Here is a 22,443-nt window from a genome sequence, read left to right as displayed (position 1 = left end):
TCAGCTCGAAAAACATGCAGTGTTTACCGATGTATTGGAAAATTCAAAATGGCAGCCGACTCTCTCTCGGAGAGGGTACGTTTGGGAAAAGGTATTATAAATAATAAACTAGACAAAATACCGTTAGAAATTCGCTCAATATATGTTACCGTGACATAAGTTGACATATATTCGGTTGTTTTCTAACAGTATTTTGTCTAGTTTTGACAACTTTTTCGAATCTATGTGTACAGTAATACAAACCCAATTAAAATTTACATTTCTTATTTCATCATGTTTCCCATTAAGCGCCCGACTTTTCTCTCTTAAGAAGTTACAAACAATAACTTTACGCCAAAAATCTTCTTTCCTTACGAACTTTGAACACTTTCGTTTGTTTTTGCTTTCGTTATGTTTTTTTTTTTTTTTTTTTTTTTTAAATAAACGATTGAGAAAACAATCATTTAAAATTTAAACCCATATTGTTTGTCTGGTTCCTTCTCGCCTTAATATAACAACATACTTGATCAAATTAAGTGATTTCTTTATGAGAACTTAATTATATATATATATATATATATATATATATATATATATATATATATATATATATATATATATATATATATAATTTTTTAATGTCTTGATTAACAAGCATCCCAAATTTAGCTGAATTTGTCACTTTCCAATGTCGCATTGAAAACATTTTTCCTTATAACTTTTTTTTTACGTGTAAAAATATTTGTTCCCTTTTGGGAATTAACTTTACGCTTTAATCTTTCAAATACAATAATAAAAAATTTACGCTTTAATCTTTCAAATACAATAATAAAAAAAACGTAGTCGGAAACCTACAAATAATTATAATATTATGGCTTTTGAAACTATTTCCTTCTATCAGTTTTCGTCCTTAATGCACGTGCCGTAAATAAAATAAAATAAAATAAAAATGTAAAACATGAGTGTGTGTGTGTGGGGGGGGGGGGAACAAACAACGTCACGTGATCAATCTGTGACGCCATTTCCTCCCCCTTTCCTACTCCTCCTCTTATACCCTCTCTCCTATTGTCGCGCGACTATTTCATCAAAAACACAAGATGGTATCTCCTTCGTACTTTCGCAACAAAATGTTAAAACATTGAAACAAATCCATTGATAATATTTTCACCTGCGATCATTAAAGAAGTCGGCAATGTTACGAAATCGTTATCCACTCTCACTCTGATGTTCCGCTTTCATTTTCTGCGAATCTGCCCTACGCCATCTTGCATACAAAGGAAGTTTTTTGTTTTTTTTTCTTCTCATTTTCATACGTTCGTTTCTTGAAAGCAAATCACTCATTTTAAAAACAGATTGAAACAAAAGTAAGTATTGAATTTTTTTTTCTGATTTTCTAAAAATTGACAAATCGTGTTGGCATTTTATTAATGCAGACGAGTTATTGGAGAATTGAAGTCATGGAAAAAGAAGAATTTTCTTGATATTTTAAAAAGATTTCAACAAAAGATTTTGCGACAATCGTTTATAAGCAAAATTAGTAAGATAAATACGAGTCGATCTTATGGATTGGGGTGGGGGCATATGAATAAAATAAATACGAATTTCTTGAAAGTGCAGTATAGTTAACACTTGAGAACTCATAACTGATAAGAATAAAATAAAACATAATTTATTTTGGTAAATGTTTAATTTAAACTAGGTACGGGCAAAAATAAACGAATAAAGATAGGGGAACCTAGTTTTGAAAGCCGATTTATCATATTTTTTTTGTAGGTTTCCGGCTACTTTTTGATTGTATTTTAAAGATTAAGGACTAAACTTAATTTCCAAAAGGAAAAAAGTATTTGTATACGTGAAAAAAAAAAAAAAAAGTTATGAAAATGTTTTCACAGCGAGCTAACCAATTCAGCTAAATTTGGAAGTTAAAGAAATTCATTGAAAAAGTCCTTTAAAAGATAAATATTAGTTTTCTGGGTCTATTTCAAAGATTATTAGTAAAGTCCTGAGATATTGAATTAAATAAAATTTAAAAAAAAAGCTTGTTTGTACAAAAAACAGCTTAATTAGCCTAAAAAAGGGTGAGGGATTCTGCCATTTGCAAAATCACAACAACCGGAAGTTTTGTAAACACAACCGGAAGTTTTGTAAACACGGATTATATGGAAGCCCAAAATGTCAGTCAGTCAAAAGGCTGACTAAAAATGACGTCATGTAATTAAACGTAGGTAGGGGTGCTAGTTTCCTTTTTCCTCAGACATGCAGCCGTACATTCATATCCTGAACGTTTGTATCATTTTTACCATTTTTAAATTTAATTATTTTTCTATGTTCTTGTTTTGAAATTAATTTTTTTAAAATTATTGTTCAAGATTATATAATTATTATGTTACATCAAAAATTTCACATTCATGCAAGCAAAGAAAATATTAAAATCTTATATATAAAAATTATGCGAACTCCGTAATTAAAAAAAAGTAGAAATATTTTTTGCTATTTAATATTTTGTGTGAAAATATTAAATAAACAATGCTTCATCCAATGATAATATCGGTAGTTCGAGAGATAAATTTTTCTTTGAATTATATCGAATACATTAATCTGGACTTTAGTAGTTTTTTTTTGTTTTTTTTTGTAATGTTCCTGTAAAAGTTAAATAATTTTTTTTAATTGTTATAATTTACGATGCTTTATTTTTTTAATTGTTAAAATTTACGATGCTTTATTTTTTTAATTGTTATAATTTACGATGCTTTATTTTTTTAATTGTTATAATTTACGATGCTTTATTTTTTTAATTGTTATAATTTACGATGCTTTATTTTTTTAATTGTTATAATTTACGATGCTTTATTTTTTTAATTGTTATAATTTACGATGCTTTATTTTTTTAATTGTTAAAATTTACGATGCTTTATTTTTTTAATTGTTATAATTTACGATGCTTTATTTTTTTAATGCAAAAGTAAAATCATTCATTTCATTTTTACTACAGAAAAGCATAACTTTAGTAAAAGTATTTTTTGTTTAAACAAAATAATATATTTACACTAAGATTTAAATAATGGGTTCAAAATTTTGATAAATACTGAAAATTTCATTAAAATTTGTTAATTTCCTGAATTTTGGTGAATTTTTAAGTAAAGGAAAGGGTCAAAATGTTTATACAATTTGAGCGTCGGCATTCATTTTGCCCGTATCTAATTTTAACTGTAACACAAGCCGACCATTATAGTTTATGCTTTTTAGGGATTATCAAGGCTTCTGAAAACAAATCTGGCATTTGAACCCATTGCAAATAAACCCTGGACTATTTTGCACCATTTCACAGCTTTCGTTAACGCTTTTGTCACATGATGCGTTTGCACGTGCATGCATAGTAAAGTAATGTGTTACATCATAGAGGAATCTTTAGCTGACATTTGAAATAAATAAGTTCCCCCCCCCCAAAAAAAATGTAGTTCATTTTATTACGTTGTTACATACATTTAATGCTTTTTAATCAATCTAAAAAGTTAAGTTTTCATGACCGATTTATAAAAACATTTTTCTCTTTTTCTCTTTTTCTGCAGGAGTATTCAATTATAGAACTTGTAAATTTTTTAACAAGTGTTTTAGCAATTTAATTGTTTTTACACAAGTAATACCCCAACATTAACCGAGCAGAAAACCTGTTTAACATTTTGCACAAGTTCTGTTTATATTGGGGGGGGGGGAGATGTTGTTTAAACAGAATTTGTGTGAAATAATTAATGGTGCTTCTGCTCGGTTAATGTTGGCACGTTACTTACAAAAAATAAATAATTAAAACACCTGTTTAAAAATGTACAAATTCTTTTGGAAAAGCAGTTAATTAAACTGCAAAAGCACCTATTTAAAACCATACAGGTTATATAATCAAATATCCCTCTGCATAAAAAGAACAAAAAACATAAAAATATGTCTTTGTAAACAACGTGTGAAAACTTGATTTTTCAGATCAATTAAAAAGCATTAAATCTACATGACAAAAAAAATGTGCCACATTTTATTTTTGAAAACTTATTATTTCAAATGTCCACTAAAGATTCCTCTGCGATATGACAAGTCACTTTATTACATGAAAATGCATCATGTAAGAAAAGCGTTAATGAAGGCAGTGAAATGGTGCAAAATAGTCCCACGGTCCAGGAGTTAATACCATGCAAATGGTAAATTTGCAATGGGTTTAAATGCCAGATTCATTTTTAGTGGCCGCGATAACCTCTAAAAACACAAAGTAGAATGGTTGTCGGCGTTATGTTGCAGTTAAAATAAACATTTACCTTTATTTTAAATGAAAGGCTTTGTTTAAAATTTTACAACAAAAAATCAAATCCTTTCTCCATGTGGTACTTTTTTATCATTTTTTTACTTACAAATTCTTAAGTTCTATTACTAAAATAAATGTATCATTAAAATAAATTCTAAAGTGGTGTTAATCAGTTATATTGAAGTTTTGAGCTTTTAGATGACTGCCAATTTAGGAATTTTATCTTAATCAGATTTGTTATAGTTTTGTGGCATTTTGTTCGATTAATAACCAGACAATGAATAACCAAACGATTACTAACCAAACAATTAATAACCAAATAATAAACAAGTATAGGTACATGAAAAATGAATGGCAGATCCCTAAAGTGAATAAACATTTAAAAAATTCACTAAAATTCAGAAAATAAACCAATTTTAATGAAATTTTCTGGACTTCTTAATTAATGATCATAGAATATAAAGAACTCATTATTATTTTTTTTAATTTTAAGGAAAATGTATTATTTTTACTAAAAAATCACTTTTAGTGAAAATGTATTATTTTTACTAAAAAATCACTTTTAGTGAAAATGTATTATTTTTATAAAAAACAGGTTTAATTTTATGTACTAAAGCAAAGACGCATGAATTTCTGTTTGTTTTTTTTAATAAAAAGATGTAGATGTTATGAATTAAAAAATATTTCAGGAACATTATGGAAAAGCCATTAAAGCTTTGTTAAAGAAGCCAATATAACTCAAAGAAAAAATATTATTTATTCAATATTTTCTCAAAAACAATATAATTGAAAAAATGTAATTTTAATTGTTGTGTTAAGTCTTTTGTACAAATTGAAAGTTAGGAAGAGTTATTTCCCTTGTGCACTTTCTCTCATGATGTTTTTTGTAAATAAATACCCTAAATTGCCCTATATGTTCTTTTGGATTGCATGTGCTCACACTATTGCCGTCTATCAGTCCCAAAACTGTTACTATCTTTAAGAGCATGTCTGAGAAAATTGACCACATCCTGTCTGCTCATCCTTTAGCTAACATTCACGTCTGTGGAGACTTCAGTGTTCACAATGTGGAATGGTTAGCCCACTCAAACAAAACAAATGATGCGGGGAGGTTCTGTCACGATTTCTCGATTGCTTTGACCTAACTCAGATTGTTCACAAACCCACATATGTGCCCGACCCGACACTGCTGGTCAGTATGCAAGTCTCTTAGACCTTTTTCTCACAACTTGCCCAGAGCTATGTTCATCTTCCATTCTGTCCCTACTGGGATCTTCCGACCACTCGGTTGTCTCAGTTAAAATAAAAACAAATGTAATAAGTCCTCTGACATACCTCTCCATCGTACAGTATATCGATACTCTATTGCTGACTGGGATAGCTTTCACACATTTATATCCGATCTACCTCTATGTTCCATGTTTAAAAAGAATGTCTCCTCCATAGTGTCAGACCTGATGGAATGGTTAATTGTAGGTATAGACCGTACCATACCCACCAAAAAAATTCCAGCAAAACCCTAACAGCCAGCCATGGTTCTCTCCAGAATGTGCTGCTGCCATTGGGCACAAAAGTCACTTTTCCCATTGCTTCCAATGTAATAGATGTACTGAGACTAAAGCCGCTTTCAGGACTCCCAGCAACCACTGTAAAATAATAATAAAGAACACAAGAGAGTCTGTCAAGTCTAAAGTAGCTGAGCAGCGGCTTGGTTCCCACCAATTTTGGCAAATAACAAACATGGTCCTGAATTGAAATGTGTGCTCTATCCCAACCATCATCCTATGGACCTAAGGTAATCTGGTCAGCATCGGACAAAGCCAAACTCTTTGCCAAGAATTTTGCAGCTAATTCTACCCTATGTGATCAGTGCCGCCAACTCATCATATTTCCTCCTGTGTCTAAAAACATGTTATGCGACATATAAATATATGTGCATGATGTTGCCAAGCTAATGAAAAACCTTGATACCAATAAAGCAACTGGCTCTGATGGCATTCCTATTATAATGCTCCAAATTTTCAACCTGAACTAGCTCCCAACGCTGTTTAAGTGATGTTTTAAAAAGAATTACTTCCCAACACTCTGGAAAACCTCATCGGTTTATCATGTATTTAAAAATTCAGGTAATCAGTCATCTCCCTCTCAATACAGACCAATCAGTCTTTTTGCGTCATGAATAAGTTCCTATAATCTGTTAAATAGAGAACTCGTCAACCATCTCCACAAAAATAACCTCCTCCATGACATACATTATGAATTCTGTTCTGCTAGATCTACAGTTCTATCTCATAGGATTAGCGAATCTCTTGACAGAGGCTTCCTTTCTTGAGCAATTGTTCTTGACACATCAAAGGCCTTTGATAGGGTATGGCATAAAAGTCTACTTCACAAAATCTGCAGCTACGGTTTAGTTGGAAATGTCTTTTCAGTTATATAAAATGAAAATGGAACAAAAGGTAGTGTTAAAACGTCCTCTTGTCAATACAAAAAACGTCCTATTTCCCTTTCTTTTCTCAACTTACAACAACTCCTCGTGTATTCAATATTATCTTCCACTGTCTGTTCTCAGTCTAAACTGTCCAACAAAAAAAATCTTGCATACTTTAATGCTTACCAATTGTGTACATATGCAGATTGATTACAACAATAGGCGACCTACAAAATTATGCTTGTCTTTTCTTCTTTTCTACATTTTCTGCTGGCATTTTACAGGCTTAGCAAGCATGAGGTCGTTTACAAGAGTGATGATTTCTATTACAAATTATTAAATCATTTCTCTCTGTAGTGGTTGATGGGCAGAAATCAGAAGCTCACAGTATTATTGCTGGAGTCCCTCAAGGGTCAATTCTGAGCCCAACTCTCTACATAAATGATCTCCCAAATCACATTCTAAGATGACAGCACTACAATCTATGACAAACATGGGAAAGAGGCGGCTGGTTAATTTTAATTCATCTAAAACCAAGTTTCTATCTTTCCATCATCAATGCTCTGATCTTTGCCTGGCATAAATCAAAATGAGTGGCTCTTGTCTTGAGGCGACTCCATGTTTTAACAAGCTTCTAGGTCTGATCTGATTTGAGATGAAACTCGTACATCTAAGCTGCTGGAAAAATGATGGGATTGTTTTACCGCCTCAGTAGATATCTAACTGCTGATTCAATTCTCTACCTGTATAAGAGCCAGGTACATGAAAGGATGGAGTACTATTGCCACATTTGGGCAGAAGCTGCTAGAAGCAGCTTATCCTGCCTTGACAATGTTCAAAATATACTTCATAGCCTAGTGGTGGATGCCCTGTTCTCTTCCCACAGAAGACACCTTGCAAGCCTGTCTTTGTTTTATTGTTTTTTTTCATGGCAAGTGCTCGATTTTGTCTTTATTTTTATGGCAACTGCCTGACTTTCATAAAAAACACTCGTCTAGCTGAAACCAATAATTTCATCCACTCTTTGTTTGTGCCTTAACCAAAATGTAGATTCCATGAACAAAGCTTCTTTCTTAGAACTGCACAATTGTGGAACTCTGTTCCGTTTTCCTACTTTCTAACTGACTACAATATGGTTGTCTTCAAGTTCAACGTGAACAAGTTCTTGATGAGCCATCCCATTATGTGATTCAATTTTCCAAATTTCTACTACAAACAATTATTACCACCCTTGACGACTGTACACTCATCAACCCGTATCCTCGAGTGGCTTCCTGGCCTTGATTATTTGTGACTCCGTTGTAAAAAAAGGCGGTTATTCTTAGCCTCGCTCCTTCTAATGCATTCTGTATCACAGCCATCTTATCAGATTAACTCCCCCCAACATAACTAGGTTTCAGAAGTCGGAATACAAGGACACATTTTTTATCAAAATGAATCAAATTAGAAATAATGAATAAGCAGTGACATTTGTTTTTAACACAAGTTAAAAAAAAATTAAACCCAAAAGAAAAAATAATCATCTTATACCAAATATAATTAAGCATGGCAGCTTCATCCCAAGTTGCACCACCAACAATGGATTGGTCCAGTGCAAACCTCACCAAATCGATGGACAGATTTAATGGGCAGGTCAGGCTTCACTTTGAAGGTCCACCACATAATGTTAACAACGATATCAAGGTTAGATATCTTTTGTTATGGGCTGGTGTTGAAGGACAAGAAATAAGTGACGCATTCATCTTTCGGCATTAAGAAGAAAGGATTGTCGAAAACTCCATTAAATTTATCTAAAGTCAACACAGAAATTCTTAATCAAAGAAGGTAATGATCTGATTATAGCAAGAGCACTATGCATAATGGAGACAGAGGAGGCGACTTGCAAGAAAGTTGAAGAGAGCAGTACACATGCAATTCAGGAATAGTAAAAAGCCAACACAGTGTGAATATTGTGGCGAAAGATATTTTGACTTGAAGGAACCCATTGTGTTACAGGTGGATGCATCAAATGCAGGTATGGGTGCAGCTCTGCTACATAAGGGAATGCTAGTTGCATTTGCAAGCAGGACACTCTTAGACCTAGAAACTCAATATTAGACACGGCCAAAAAATTGAAAAATAAACAAGTATTTGTTGTTTTTAAAATGAATTAAAATCTATTAAATTCTTGAGCGACTTTTTTTTTCTGGATAAGATAAAAGCCTGAATCTTATCAAATGGAAAGCCCGAAAGAAGAAAAGCAGGATAATATAAAACTGTTTTTACTATTTTTAACAGAATTAAAAATTTTAACTTCTCCAAAACCACACCATCCATTTTTGTCTCAATCGCTAAAACATTAAAATATTTTCTGAAAAGGTTTTTGAACCAAATAATTTTATTTTTTCATCTAAATTATATTTAGGATGATGTGTTATAAGAATATGCAAAAATATTATAAGTACCTGAATTTCAAACACATTCAAAATTCGGATTTTCAACCTTAAAATCTGATACATGCATAGTTGTTCTTTTTTGTGTTTGTTTTATTTACAATCCTCACCCTCTCTATGAAACAATATATTTTGCTTAGTTTCGGATATTTTAAACATATTTGTACCTACAAAATTTGTACGCAAATCTTCACTTAATAATTGATGAAAATATTTGTATTGATTGGATAATTACTTGATTTTTGAAAGATTTTTAAAGAGAGACTACATCAAAAAATACTTATTTCCTCCTGTTTTATTTTGGCTATGCCTATTCAATACTTAAGCATCGAAAGGGAATGTTAGCCATTGTTTTTGTTTGGAGAAATGTGTGGGGTCACAAAATAATAATGCACACGTCATAAGCCATTGGAATCGATAGTGCTAAAAAACTGATCACGTGCACCCCCAAGATTGGCAAGGATGCTACTGAAAGTGGAAGGATACGATTTCATTGTGAATTATACTCCAGAAAAAATGATACCAATTGCAGATTGCCGAAGCACATCGAAGGAACTGACCTTAATGTCCATAATATGGTGAACTACCTTAATTTTTAACCAACCAGACTACAGACTAGAGAACATCAGAGTTGAAACCTTGCAAGACTCATTACTAAAAGAACTTGCAAATATAGTAATGTACGGATGGCCAGCAAATCAAACTGACTGCCCAAGATGCCTCTTATCGTTTTGGAACTTAAGAGATGAGACTGGTGTTTAAGATGGTATTTTGAAATAAAAATAAAATTATAATACTAGCCTCCCTACAAAGAGGTATATTGGAAGAACTTCATGCATCTCTGGAGCCATAGAAAACAAATGTGTGCTGACATATTGCCAAGAGTAGCTAGGGGTTTCATGCAGGTGCATCGATTCGATTGGGATACTTGCCTGATAATACATTGAAGATAGTGCTTGTCACACCTGCCAAAAATACCAGACAAGTATTCCAATCGAATCGATGCACCTACATGAAACCCCTAGCTACTCTTGGCAATATGTCAGCACACATTTGTTTTCTATGGCTCCAGAGAAATATCTACTTGTAGCAGACCAGTACAGTCAAAGTCCATTCATATGGAGCCTCCACTCCACCTCAGGGCAACTTTCATAAAAAAAATATAATGGCAATATTTGAGGAAGGAAAGCACCAGAAATTTTATATTCAGACAATGGTTCACAAGCAAAAAATTTACATTTTTTTCCCAAATCATACAACTTTCTCATCTTCATCTTTTCAAAGCCAGAAATGCTCTCTTTCTATCTTCTTTCGAATTATGGTAACATAAATTATCCTTAATTATATTAATGCAATCCCTCACGTTCATTACCTGATCTAATCTAGATTCTACTGTCCATTTTGCTGCTTTGTGTTAACTTGTCAGATAAAGTTTGCAATGAAGGATTTGATGATTTCTTAAGTTCATGGCAGCACTTATTCTTAACCACAACATTTAATGTCATTTCCTGTATTATAGTTAGTGTTTGTTGTTTTCAGTAGTCCTACACATCCTACAACTATATATTAATTTCCAGTAACTTGTCAATGTTTTTTTACACAAACAATAATTTTATGATCCAAGTAATCTATATTATGAAAAGTTGTAAACTTAACTCTTTATTACAAACAGATCAATATCACTTAAACGCTATACTGAATCTAAGTTGAGTCTAGTCATTCAAGTCCATACTACCGCATGGGGATTTGAATTCCAAATTTGTATTATTTTACAAATTGCAGAAATGTGTATTTTAAAATATGGTTAAGATGAGATGTTCAGCATTCTCCATCTATTCTATGCCTTTTTTGTTTGTATGACAATAAGGATCCTTGGAGCATTGAGTGTACTAAAAGAGTTCTCCACTGACCTTCAACTGAAAATCTAATCATTTTTCATTGTGACATACAGTGATTTTAAAGGAGAAAAGTGTTTTTTTATTCTTTTTGTCGCTTCTGTGATAAAAATAAAGAGAGAATGTCTGCTTTCATTGGGAAGTAAAGAGTTATTTTTAATATGTGTGTTATTTAGAACTGGAAAAACAGAAAGCTGTGATTTTCTAAGTGAATAGCAGGGTATTTTGTCGAGTAGTAAACTGAAAAGATATAGAGAAAAGGCTTTTCTTTGAGAGAGGAATCGGTCTGCATTACTATTCTTTGACATATATTTGGTCAGTGGAGAATCAGATAACATCTTCTGGCTTAAGATAAGGCTTGGAATTATATAAGTAGACTGTTTGGGAAGGAGAGTCCGGCTTTGAAACATACTGGGCTCACACATCTATATTTAATTGTATGATGTCCATATACTATTTTTGCCCTGGAGTTTTTGACATTAATAAACTTCTTTCAACTTCATCTGATCCAGTCGTCGAGGAAACTTCTTTTCTTGGTTTGTTTCTCTGTTAACTTGGTATTATGCTTACATGCTTTTTTAAAGAGTAGAATTTGTTGGCACCTTAATGATTCGTCTTTGCTTAGCCACACTTGAATTTTTATTTTTGCTACCAAACTTGTATTTTTCACTTTCTACCGTTAAATGCCAAACAGCACATTTAATTGTTCGATAAAAACATTTAATCATTATATATTAAAAAACAGCACATGATAAGTGGTGACTCTTTTGTAAAAAAAGCCTGAAAAATAATAAAGTCACCATGTTTTAGTGTTACTATGTAATGCAACATAATCAATATAACATGGTCGGGAGTCATAATAATCATGAAGTATATAATTTGATAACTATTACATGGATAGATGTTATTTACTTGGGAGAAAGATATTCTTTGTTATTTTTTATGTTGTGTACAGGACAATAGCAATATTCTAAGATACAGGTGTTTTCAAATGCAAATACGTTCCTTTCATGGCTTTAGGCAATGTCAGGTAGCCTAGCTAGTTTCATATAACATTGAAGATGTTTTTCTGTATTAATTAAATTACAAATGTTCAAATATCATAAGCTATAAAATGAAAAATGTTTTTCTGTATATTTATAAAGAATACAGAATTCGTACACAATTACAAATGTTCAGATATCAATAATTGTAAAGAAATAAAGTGAAATGAAAAAGTGTTGGCTTTAAAACTATTTTTCTTAGACATTCTACTCATTTGAGCCTTTATTATCAAGTCGCTTCTTGCCTGGATAATCATTGCTATCTTTGTGCTGAGAGACTTGTTCTGCTAAGTTTGTGATAACTCATTTAAACTTAAAAAATAATGTCAATTTTGTTTAATTTTGATTTGAGAAAAATACTCTGCTGAATAAATTGTTTCGGATGTCATTTTACAGCAGGATTAAAAAATCTTCCATTTTTATTCTAAGTAAAATTACATTCAAACAAATAACAATTTTCTGCCATTGATTTTCTTACATATTTTTATAGTTTTGTTAATGAACGCTTAGGTTTTATAGTTTTAAAAAATCAGCTTTTAAAATGTTCTGGCAGGGCTCGGATGTGAGACAGCACCAACTTTCAACTCCATTTTAAATATCTGACTTAATAATTGCTTTATCTTTACAGTTTTTATTTTGATTGCAAATGGTGGTATTTCATATTTTATCTTTGTAGTATTTTAAACATATAATAAAATATTTAAAAAGATTAAACTAAACAGATCTCATTGAAATACATTGTTGTTTTAATTATTTCTTGCATTTTTTTATAATTTAATTATCTTTTTGATTTACTGATTACAGTGCAGAGAGGACTGAGATATTCTAGGAGGCTTATTACTACCATAATCCCAGTGAACACCAATGATCACTGACAGTATCAATGGCAAGAGACACAAAGCTAAAAGAGGTTGCGTGTGTGAGAAATCTGTGGAAATTTATTGTCGCTCAGGTTCTAGGCAGCACTACCAATTATTATCCATGTTATTGTGTAATCTCTAATGTGTGAGCACAAGTAAGTGCATTATATATATATATATATAATTATTTACAATGATAATTAAATACCTACAGACATAAGTGTTTCATTCTTTAAGGAATCTTCAGTGCAGTCTGTTACGATTAACACCAGTCGATAGATTCACACCTGACGACACAAGCTTAGATTCTAGGCAGCACTACCAATTATTATTTTCTGTGTTATTGTGTAATCTCTAATGTGTGAGCACAAGTGCAATATATATATATATATATATACACATAATTATTTACGATGATAATTACATACCTACAGACACTAGTGTTTCATTCTTTCAGGAATCTTCAGTACAGGCTGTTACTATTAACACTAATCAATAGATTCAAACTGTACAACACAAGCTATTTTTGTCTTGATTAACAAGGACCATGTCCATTCAGCTCCTGTTAATCGCATAAAATAACATCGAAATTAAGCTTTTTATGTTTAAATATTTTTATGTCAGAGTGATCTAAACATTATATGATGATCTATGCATAAGAGCTAAATTGACCGACAATTCATAATAGATATATATATATGTATATATATATATTATAAAACAGACTTTGACGTAATGATGGCGCAATTAGGATAGACATAGTTTTTTCACCTTTAATATTCTTTGTGGTGTGATGCTACTAAGAAAAACAAGATGCATTTGGTGTTATTAATGTTGATTTTTAAATATCAAGGTTAGAAAACACATATGGTCATGCACAGAAGGATATCTGAAATATATTTTTTTTCCTTAATAAAAATAGTCGTCAAAAGTGTTCAATATTTTAGGGGGAAAAAAGCAGGTATAAATAAATGAAACATTACCCAGGAGAAAAAATGGTTTTGCCTTTTGTTATCTTGTATACTTTAGAAAGCAGAATGTGTTCTGTACCATAATAATATCATATCATATCTGCTAAGTTGTCAATCCAAATTGTTCAGTACCTTGGATAGAGCAAGTATGTTTAATGACTGTGTTGACTGGGTGAAAATATCATATTTTGTTATACTACTTTAGACAAGAGAATCTACTCGGCAGTGCTTAACTTCATAATATTAAGCATGCAATATCATATCTGGTTAGGGTTATTTAAATATCGCAGTGTACTCAGTATCCTAGATAGAGCAAGTATATTCTAAAATGCAGCATTGCTGAAGGAAATTGCTTTATCTTTTATCAAAATAAATAATTTTTGCTGGGGAGTAATACAGAGGATAATACAGTATCATATCTATAAATTTATATACATTAAGTAATCTTAAGTGATCAATATCCTGGATAGAGGAGGTATGTTTCAAGGCTGCATTGTCTGAGAAAAGCAACTTCACTATGTTTTACTATTTTATACAACAAAGTCTAATCGGTATTGTTTGGAGTCATAATAATGATTACCTTATCTGGTACGTGATGCACAATGAAATAGTGCTCAGTATTTTACTTTTTTAAATGCATGTGGAAATAATTTTTTGTCTTTTAGTTGTATACTAGACAAAGCAGATGATGTTGACCAAATGACACAAGTAATACTACAGTATCACATTTGATAAGTGGTAAGTCAATCCAAAGTTCCCAGGAAAAACATGAAAATGTTTTGTTATACGATTCAATGCAAGAAAATTTATTCCACTTCACATAGAACAGATAGTATATATAATATATAATATATAATTCTCAAAAAGTTCTCAATATTCTATGACTCAAAATGTTGAAGCGATATTGTAGAATTTAGGCTTAGATTATATTCGAATGAGTTAATACCAACAATAGCATAGAATATGTTGTTTTTTTTCTCCCTCCGATTTGTAACACGTTATTTTATTACTTTAACTTTATTTGCTATGCTTTGCACATTTAGACAATCTAATGTGATTTGTTCGTGTAAATTCCATGTGATTAGATCAATTAAAATATGATTATAATAAATTGAATGCTTATATAAAACGTGGAGTATAAATAATAAAATTATTTTTATATTTTCTTACAGATGTTCCTGGATTTTTTAATGGATACTAATTGTTTTGGTAAAAAGCATTTGAAGAAAATGGAAAAAGTTGCTAAATGCTAACTAGACACTATTATCCCCCAGTGGTTAATGCCTCTCTTTGTCAGGATCATGTTGCATGAGGATATTTTCCATTAAATGCACAAATAAGATTTGAGGAATGGTGCACTTTCATCAAGTAATATTGTATTTAGTAACATTAATAAGCGAGATATCTTGCCAGACTTGATTAAGGAAACATGATAAGAACAATATACCACAAAACCATACTTTAACAAACGATCAATTAGAGAGAGAAAAAAATTATGTTCCTAACGTTTTTACTAACTCAATGCTTGAAATGAATATTTAAATATGTATCTCATATAGTATGGATGTTCTTTTTCTGAGAAAACAGTTGTCTGCATGCAAAAACATTCCTCTAAAGTAAGTTCCTCATCAATTAATCAAAAGTATAGATTAGTTATAGATATGGAAAAAAACAGTGAAGAAAAGCGATTTACTTGTACTGTGTGTAGCTCGACTTTTAATAGGTCATCACATTTAGTTTCACACATGCGAACACACACTGGAGAAAAACCATATTCTTGTAAAGTTTGTGGGTCTTCTTTTAACCATTATGCAAATTTTTTGAGACACGAACGATTACACACTGGGAAAAAACCATATTCTTGTACAATTTGTGCTTCTTCATTTAATCAAAATGCAAATTTGTTATCACACATGCGAACACACACTGGGGAAAAGCCATTTTCTTGTGAAGTCTGTGCTGCTTCGTTTCGTGAGAAAGGAACTTTAGTCAAGCATGTGCGAATACACACTGGAGAAAAACCATATTCTTGTACTGTTTGTGATTCTGCGTTTAGTCTTAAGGAAAATTTAGTTGAACATATGCGAACACACACCGGAGAAAAGCCATATTCTTGTAATGTATGTGGCTCTTCATTTAGCAAGAAAACAACATTAGTTAATCATATACGAATACACACTGGAGAAAAGCCATATTCTTGTAATGTTTGTGGTTCATCCTTTAGTAGATCATCAACGTTAGCTACACATATGCAAACACACAGCGGAGAAAAGCCACACTCTTGTAATATATGTGGCTCTCTATTTACCAAGAAATCAACATTAGTAACGCATATACGAATACACACTGGGGAAAAGCCATATTCTTGTAATGTTTGTGGTTCGTCTTTTAATAGGTCATCAACATTAGTTACACATATGCGAATACATACTGGAGAAAAACCATATTTTTGTGATATTTGTGGCTCGTCATTTAGCTTAAAATCAACATTAGTTAATCATAGGCTAACACATGCTGTATAATAGCCACATTCTTATCCTTGATTGATCATAAAGCTACAAACACTGAAGAAAAATCATTTTCTTGTGGAGTGTATGGCTCGACTTTTAGTTCGTCATCACAATCTTTTCTGCATATGTGAACAAACACTATATTCTTTACATTTTCTTGTCGTTTTTTGTCAGAAAGCAATTTATTTGAAACATTCATGAGCACATACTCATTCATGAATATATACTCCTGTAGATTGTGTGACTCCTCTTAGAAAGCAAATCGAGACATACTCGAACACATCTTCTTTATTATCTGTGTTTTAGATGGTAAAGAGATTTAATGGAATATTCAATTATCGATGTATCTTATATAGAAAGGGGCAATTTTTTCAAAGAACTTCAACTGAAGTAAAATGAAACGGTGTCTGGATGTGAAATTCTATTGGCTGATGGCCTTTACATTTTCCACTACAACAAAGTACATAAACACCTCCATTGGAAAATCTGTGAGAGATGAAACTTGACAGATTATCAAACATCTGAGTACATGAACCATCACCAATAACATCAACTTAGAAAATGTCAGTATTCTATGGCAAAGCCATACAGTCATCAAGACACACATTGTAATATGAAACCTCTTTTAACTCATTATTGGTGTCATCATTCCAAATGACTATGACTTGGTAGACTGAACTGTAACAAATAAAGATAGTGTAAGGACACAACACTTTCTTAAATTCAAATTGTAATGAACTCAGATGTTAGCTCCATGACGGAGTCCATTGATCTCTGAAATAAAATGAAAAAGACGGGGCTACTAGAGACAAAACTCAATGTCTTCAGTTTTTTTTTTTTTTGGTTTTTCAGAGATTTGACTTTTAAGATACTTCAAACTAAAATGAAAATGAAAAATGGTCTACGATTAATAAAATGACAGATTATTGCCTAGAATAAAAAAGATCCCTTCAACATTACTATGGTCAGATGAGGAAACAATGCTATGCCTTCTTTATGCTGAACATACCAGCAGATTAACCTAACTTTACTCCAAGAATCCAGCAACACCAAAGAAAGACCATAAAAAGAAATTATAATTCAGTTAAATTTTCTATTGAGAAGAATGGTATTTCTTGCTGATTCATTGTGTCTGAAGTTCAAATACCCTCTTGTAACCTTCCAAAATAAAGATCGAATACAGCAAACAAGTAAAAAGGAATAAAGAAAAGTATTTGATACTCATATACAAATATCTATTCGACCGAAGAAAAAATATTAATAATACTAAATGAATGAAAAACAAAATGTAGATAAATAATTAAGTAGTGGAACAAGAACAAGATGTTTGCTACGATTCATGATAATAAAAGGCGCACTTTCCTGCGTTACATACTTTGTGTGCTCTTCATGGTTTGCATTCACCATTTGTTGAAAACTAGCAGATTCCACCTTTATTTTGGTCGATTTATTTTTCATAATTTCTTATACGTATTAATGGTTAATATATTACCACACTCTCTTCTACTGGAATTTGTAAATATGAATCTCACAAATCTAAATTAGAAAATGTACATTCTTCATTCAGTTTTGCAATTTTTTTTCACTGAGAAGGAGGAAATAATTTATTTCAAAAAACATCAAGAATAATCAGCAAAATTCTGATTTTATTTTTTCCTTTCCATAAACAATAGGTGTCAATCTCAAAATGCATTTTATCAATTTTTAGTCGTTCTATCTCCTTATCAATGATGTCTACTGACACATATGATACTGTTCCTTAGAAAACTAGTTATTTATATTTTCTGCAAACATGAACTTTGCCTGAGATTTAGAATAAAATCCATGTCTTTTTGGAAACATTTCTGAGAATTTTTAAAAACTTTTTACTCAAGTGAATCTGTTGTAATAGCATTTTTTTGACTTAAATTCCTTTTGTTTTCAATAAATTCTGTTAATTTTGCATAATTTTCTAATCTGTTACTTTTTACTTTTTAAATTTGTTTAGTTAATTTTTCAAGTTTCAGCATTTTTAATATGTCCGACTCTTTGTCTACTTAGTTATGGCTTAATTCGATTCAGTGTCTACCTGTAAGTTTAGTCTTTTATTATTTAAATATTGATAGATTTTTCCTTGAACTTTCTCCGTTGTTCAACGTTTTATGTTTTATTCTTATCCTTTCACAGTTTTTTTTGATTTGCGTTTAAATTCATGTTGTTTGAATTTACAGCATTTTTGTTTTTACAGTTTTGATATAAATTGTAGTTTGATATGCAGTAATTTGCATACCAAAATCTACACGCCAAAATGTCATAATAAAAGACCTGAAATCAAGATGGCAGGGAGTCCAATTTGGAGAACCAGACTGAAAGGATCGGAGATTATAATGGCAGTCAAATACTGATAAGAGTCCAATTTGATTTGATTACAAACTATTTCAGCGAAGAACATCATGAACATGAGTGTTGAGAGAATGGGAATATTACATGATATTCGTTGAATTTTTAAAGTTGAGGACATTGACAAATGGAAAGATTAAGATGATTCACATAGAACTTAAACAATTGAAAGTGTCAAGAGAATGGAAATATTACACGATATGCTTAAAATATTTTAAGTTGAAGGCGTTGAGAAAAGAAAGCCATGTCGAAATTTGAAGGTGTTGAGAAAAGAAAGCCATGTCGAAATTTGGAGGCGTTGAGAAAAGAAAGCCATGTCGAAATTTGTTGAGAAGGAAAGAGATTTACATGATTAACGTCAACCTTTAAAAAATGAGTTTCAAGAGAATTAGCGTCGAATTTTAAAAACTGCTGGTGGGATTTGATGGGTTTTCTTTTATTGTTATCGTTGTTATGTTACGAAGTGTATGGTGACACGCAAAAAGAATAGACAACACAGGATTAAAATTTGAACGAACTCAACAATTTATTTTCGAATAAATAACACAGAATAATAACGAGCTGTCCTTGGGGTGAAGATGGCAGATTGTTGTTAGTTGTTGTTATTGTTGTTATAAGGCACGACGAAACCTTCGTTTGTAATAGTAGTAGCAGCAGTGCTGGTCTGGTTATAATCCTGTGTCAATGGCGATAGTTGTTGTTAGAAGGCGCGACGAAACCGTCGTCTGTAATAGTAGTAGCAGCAGTGCTGGTTATAATCGTGTGTCAATAGCGATAGTTGTTGTTAGAAGGCGCGACGAAGCCTTCGTTGGTAATGGTAGTAGCAGCAGTGATGGTTATAATCCTGTGTCAATAGCGATAGTTGTTGTTGTTAGAAGGTGCGACGAAGCCTTCGTTTGTAATAGTAGTAGCAGCAGTGCTGGTGTCTGGTTATAATCCTGTGTCAATGGCGATAGTTGTTGTTAGAAGGCGCGACGAAACCTTCGTTTGTTATAGTAGTAGCAGCAGTGCTGGTTATAATCCTGTGTCAATAGCGATAGTTGTTGTTGTTAGAAGGCGCGACGAAGCCTTCGTTGGTAATGGTAGTAGGAGCAGTGATGGTTATAATCCTGTGTCAATAGCGATAGTTGTTGTTGTTAGAAGGCGCGCCGAAGCCTTCGTTGTAGTAGTAGTAGCATTGGTCGCGACAGCCGTAGCGTTGTGGTGATGGCGAGGCTGGTGGTCCTTCTGCTGTCTTTTCCTTGGCTTCGCTAAATATAGCAAGCACGCGGACGTAGTTGTAGACAAATGGTTAGTGATGAAGAAATTGCCCCCATGTCGAGAAAACTGTGTTTCTTTTGAGTTGTTATTTTCGCTACGGTGTGTAAGGCATCTTAGCGTTCTGCTCGTAATTTTGTGGAGGTAACCATGATCATGTGCCTCGACTTTGGTGCCATGGTAGCGATCGTAGCGTGAATCCCTACGTAGTCAATTTCTCCCTTAAGCGGTCAGGAATCATGAAACTTGAGTGGTGGTCGTCACGGTGACACGTGGCAGACAGTATGACGGCGTCCTCAAGTCAAAACGAGATCTAAATCATAACATCATAACATCGTGACCCGTGAAATGAACATGTTGGAATACGATTCAGTTAAATGTTGAAGGCACATTCAAAAGTCAACGAGAAAATTCGCCATGCTATGGATAATTTAAAATATGTGCATATTTATTTAAACACTTAACCGGTAGTTATTTTGATAAAACCATAAATTTTTTAATAGCGTTTAAATGTAACATGCTTTAAATATTTCAATACACTTTGGGCAGAAGTTAAACGATTTTTTGTTAACATACGATTATTCGTTTGAATGTTAAATGCGCATTTGAAAGTCAAAGTGAAAATTCGTCATGCCGTGGATAATTTTATATACATATTCAAAACTTTGACTTTGCAAAAATTTGATGCTATGGAAAAGTTAAATACGCATTTGAAGCTCGAACTTGGTGATAATGTGTCAGGCTATGGAAAATTTTTTATATATACATACAAATCGAACTTTGAAAATTTGCCATTTTAAATTCGGTTATATTTGAAAAGAAAAAAGTTGTCATTTAAACAAGAGCTCTTTCAATGAAAGTACAATTCGAGTCGGATTTTTTTTTGTTTTTGTTTTGGGGAAAAAAAAGTCGTCATTTTTAAATGAGAAATTCGGTGTGCTAAGCCGGTTAGTGAGAGCTGGCTGTGTGTCTGCTGTGGGTCCGATTGGCTAGGGAGGAGACTAGCAGGGGTCCAATAGGCTACAGTAGAGGCTAGCAGGGGTCCAACTGGCTGAGGTGTTCTTTAAGGATCAGAGGTGATGTAGTTTGATATGCAGTAATTTGCATATCCAAATCTACACGACAAAATGATGTAATAAAAGACCTGAAATGAAGATGGCGAGGAGTCAAGTTTGGAGAAGCAGACTGAACGGATTGGAGATTATAACGATGGTCGAATGCTGATAAGAGTCCAGTTTGATAAATATAATCCCCCACAAACAATGAGGATTAATTTTAAGAGTAAGTTTATTTTTAACCTTCAGATTTGTTTTTTATTATGTGAATATTTACTAGATTACATTTTTGCGTTATCCACTCTGAAGTATAGAATATACAGGTTTAGCTTCTGGTTCATCTTTGATTAGTAACGAGGTATTCATTTCTAATTTTTTCCAATGAGTATTAAGTAGTTTTGTTCTTAAAATATCGTCGTTTATATTTGTATTTATACTTGGAACATCGCCTTTTTTATTTGTGCATTATTGCTTGGCACATCACTTCAACAGGTATTTTGGCAAGAGAAAGTTTGCATATTTGTTAGGTTCGAATGGTTTGAATTTTCCTGATAAGAATCTTATTTTCTATTTGTCATCCCAATTTTTAGTCTTTTGTCAAAGATTTCTTGTGAGTATATTTCGAATGTAACTTCTGGTTTGTAAATAAAATTGCTGGCTGAATTTATTATCGACTCCTATGAAAAGTATTCGATTTTGCTGAATAATTTCAGTTTTGCCAAACTTTACTACTAGTTCCTATTTACAATGCTTCCCCACGGGACAAACTTAGACACCAGGGTCGTTTTTTAACGTGGAGAAAAGGAACAAAAATAAAAAATTGTCTCAGTCGTGAAGGATTTCTCCTCCACTGACAGAGAACAAGAAATTGAAGTGCATCATCTGAAGAACAGATAATACACTTTGATCTTGTCCCGAAGGCTAAGTTACTTTTCTACTAGTTTCTCAAATCTTTTATATGTTTAAATGTCGTTTGATATATTTTTGCGTTAGTTGGGTATTTTCTTGACGGCTTCTCAAAACATTGTTTCCCCAACTTTTCCTGGTGTAATTTACCTTGTTTTAGAAATTTCATCATAGTTTTTGAAATCCTCCATTATTTTTCCAGCTTTAATTCGTGAGCAACATTTTAGCTTTATTGTTAGTTCGTAATGAATTCGAATCTGTTGTATCACAGTACAATAGGTTACATCTATATTTATTAGTAGATCTAAAACAAGATGTGTTTACAATTGTAGGTTTTAGGTACAAATTTTTAAAGAATACCTACTCTCATTCTCTATTTGATATTAGATTTTAAAAAATAGTTTAGTTTATTGATTATTTTTTATTTCAATGAATAT

General features: G+C 32.0%; 1 long non-coding RNA gene across 1 annotated transcript; it reads left to right on the top strand.

Moving 5' to 3' along the window:
• Window positions 1-980: 980 nt before the first annotated feature.
• On the top strand, window positions 981-17,580 carry LOC145270809 (uncharacterized). Its single transcript, XR_013865574.1, has 2 exons — window positions 981-1,343; window positions 15,072-17,580. It is a non-coding gene; the product is annotated as an uncharacterized LOC145270809 (long non-coding RNA).
• Window positions 17,581-22,443: the final 4,863 nt, after the last annotated feature.

Source organism: Euprymna scolopes, chromosome 46 (genome assembly GCF_053919585.1).
Source record: "Euprymna scolopes isolate OS-2025 chromosome 46, ASM5391958v1, whole genome shotgun sequence".
NCBI lineage: Eukaryota > Metazoa > Mollusca > Cephalopoda > Sepiida > Sepiolidae > Euprymna > Euprymna scolopes.
The sequence above is the reverse complement of the archived record's forward strand: the minus strand, read 5'-3'. Positions and strand labels throughout refer to the sequence as shown.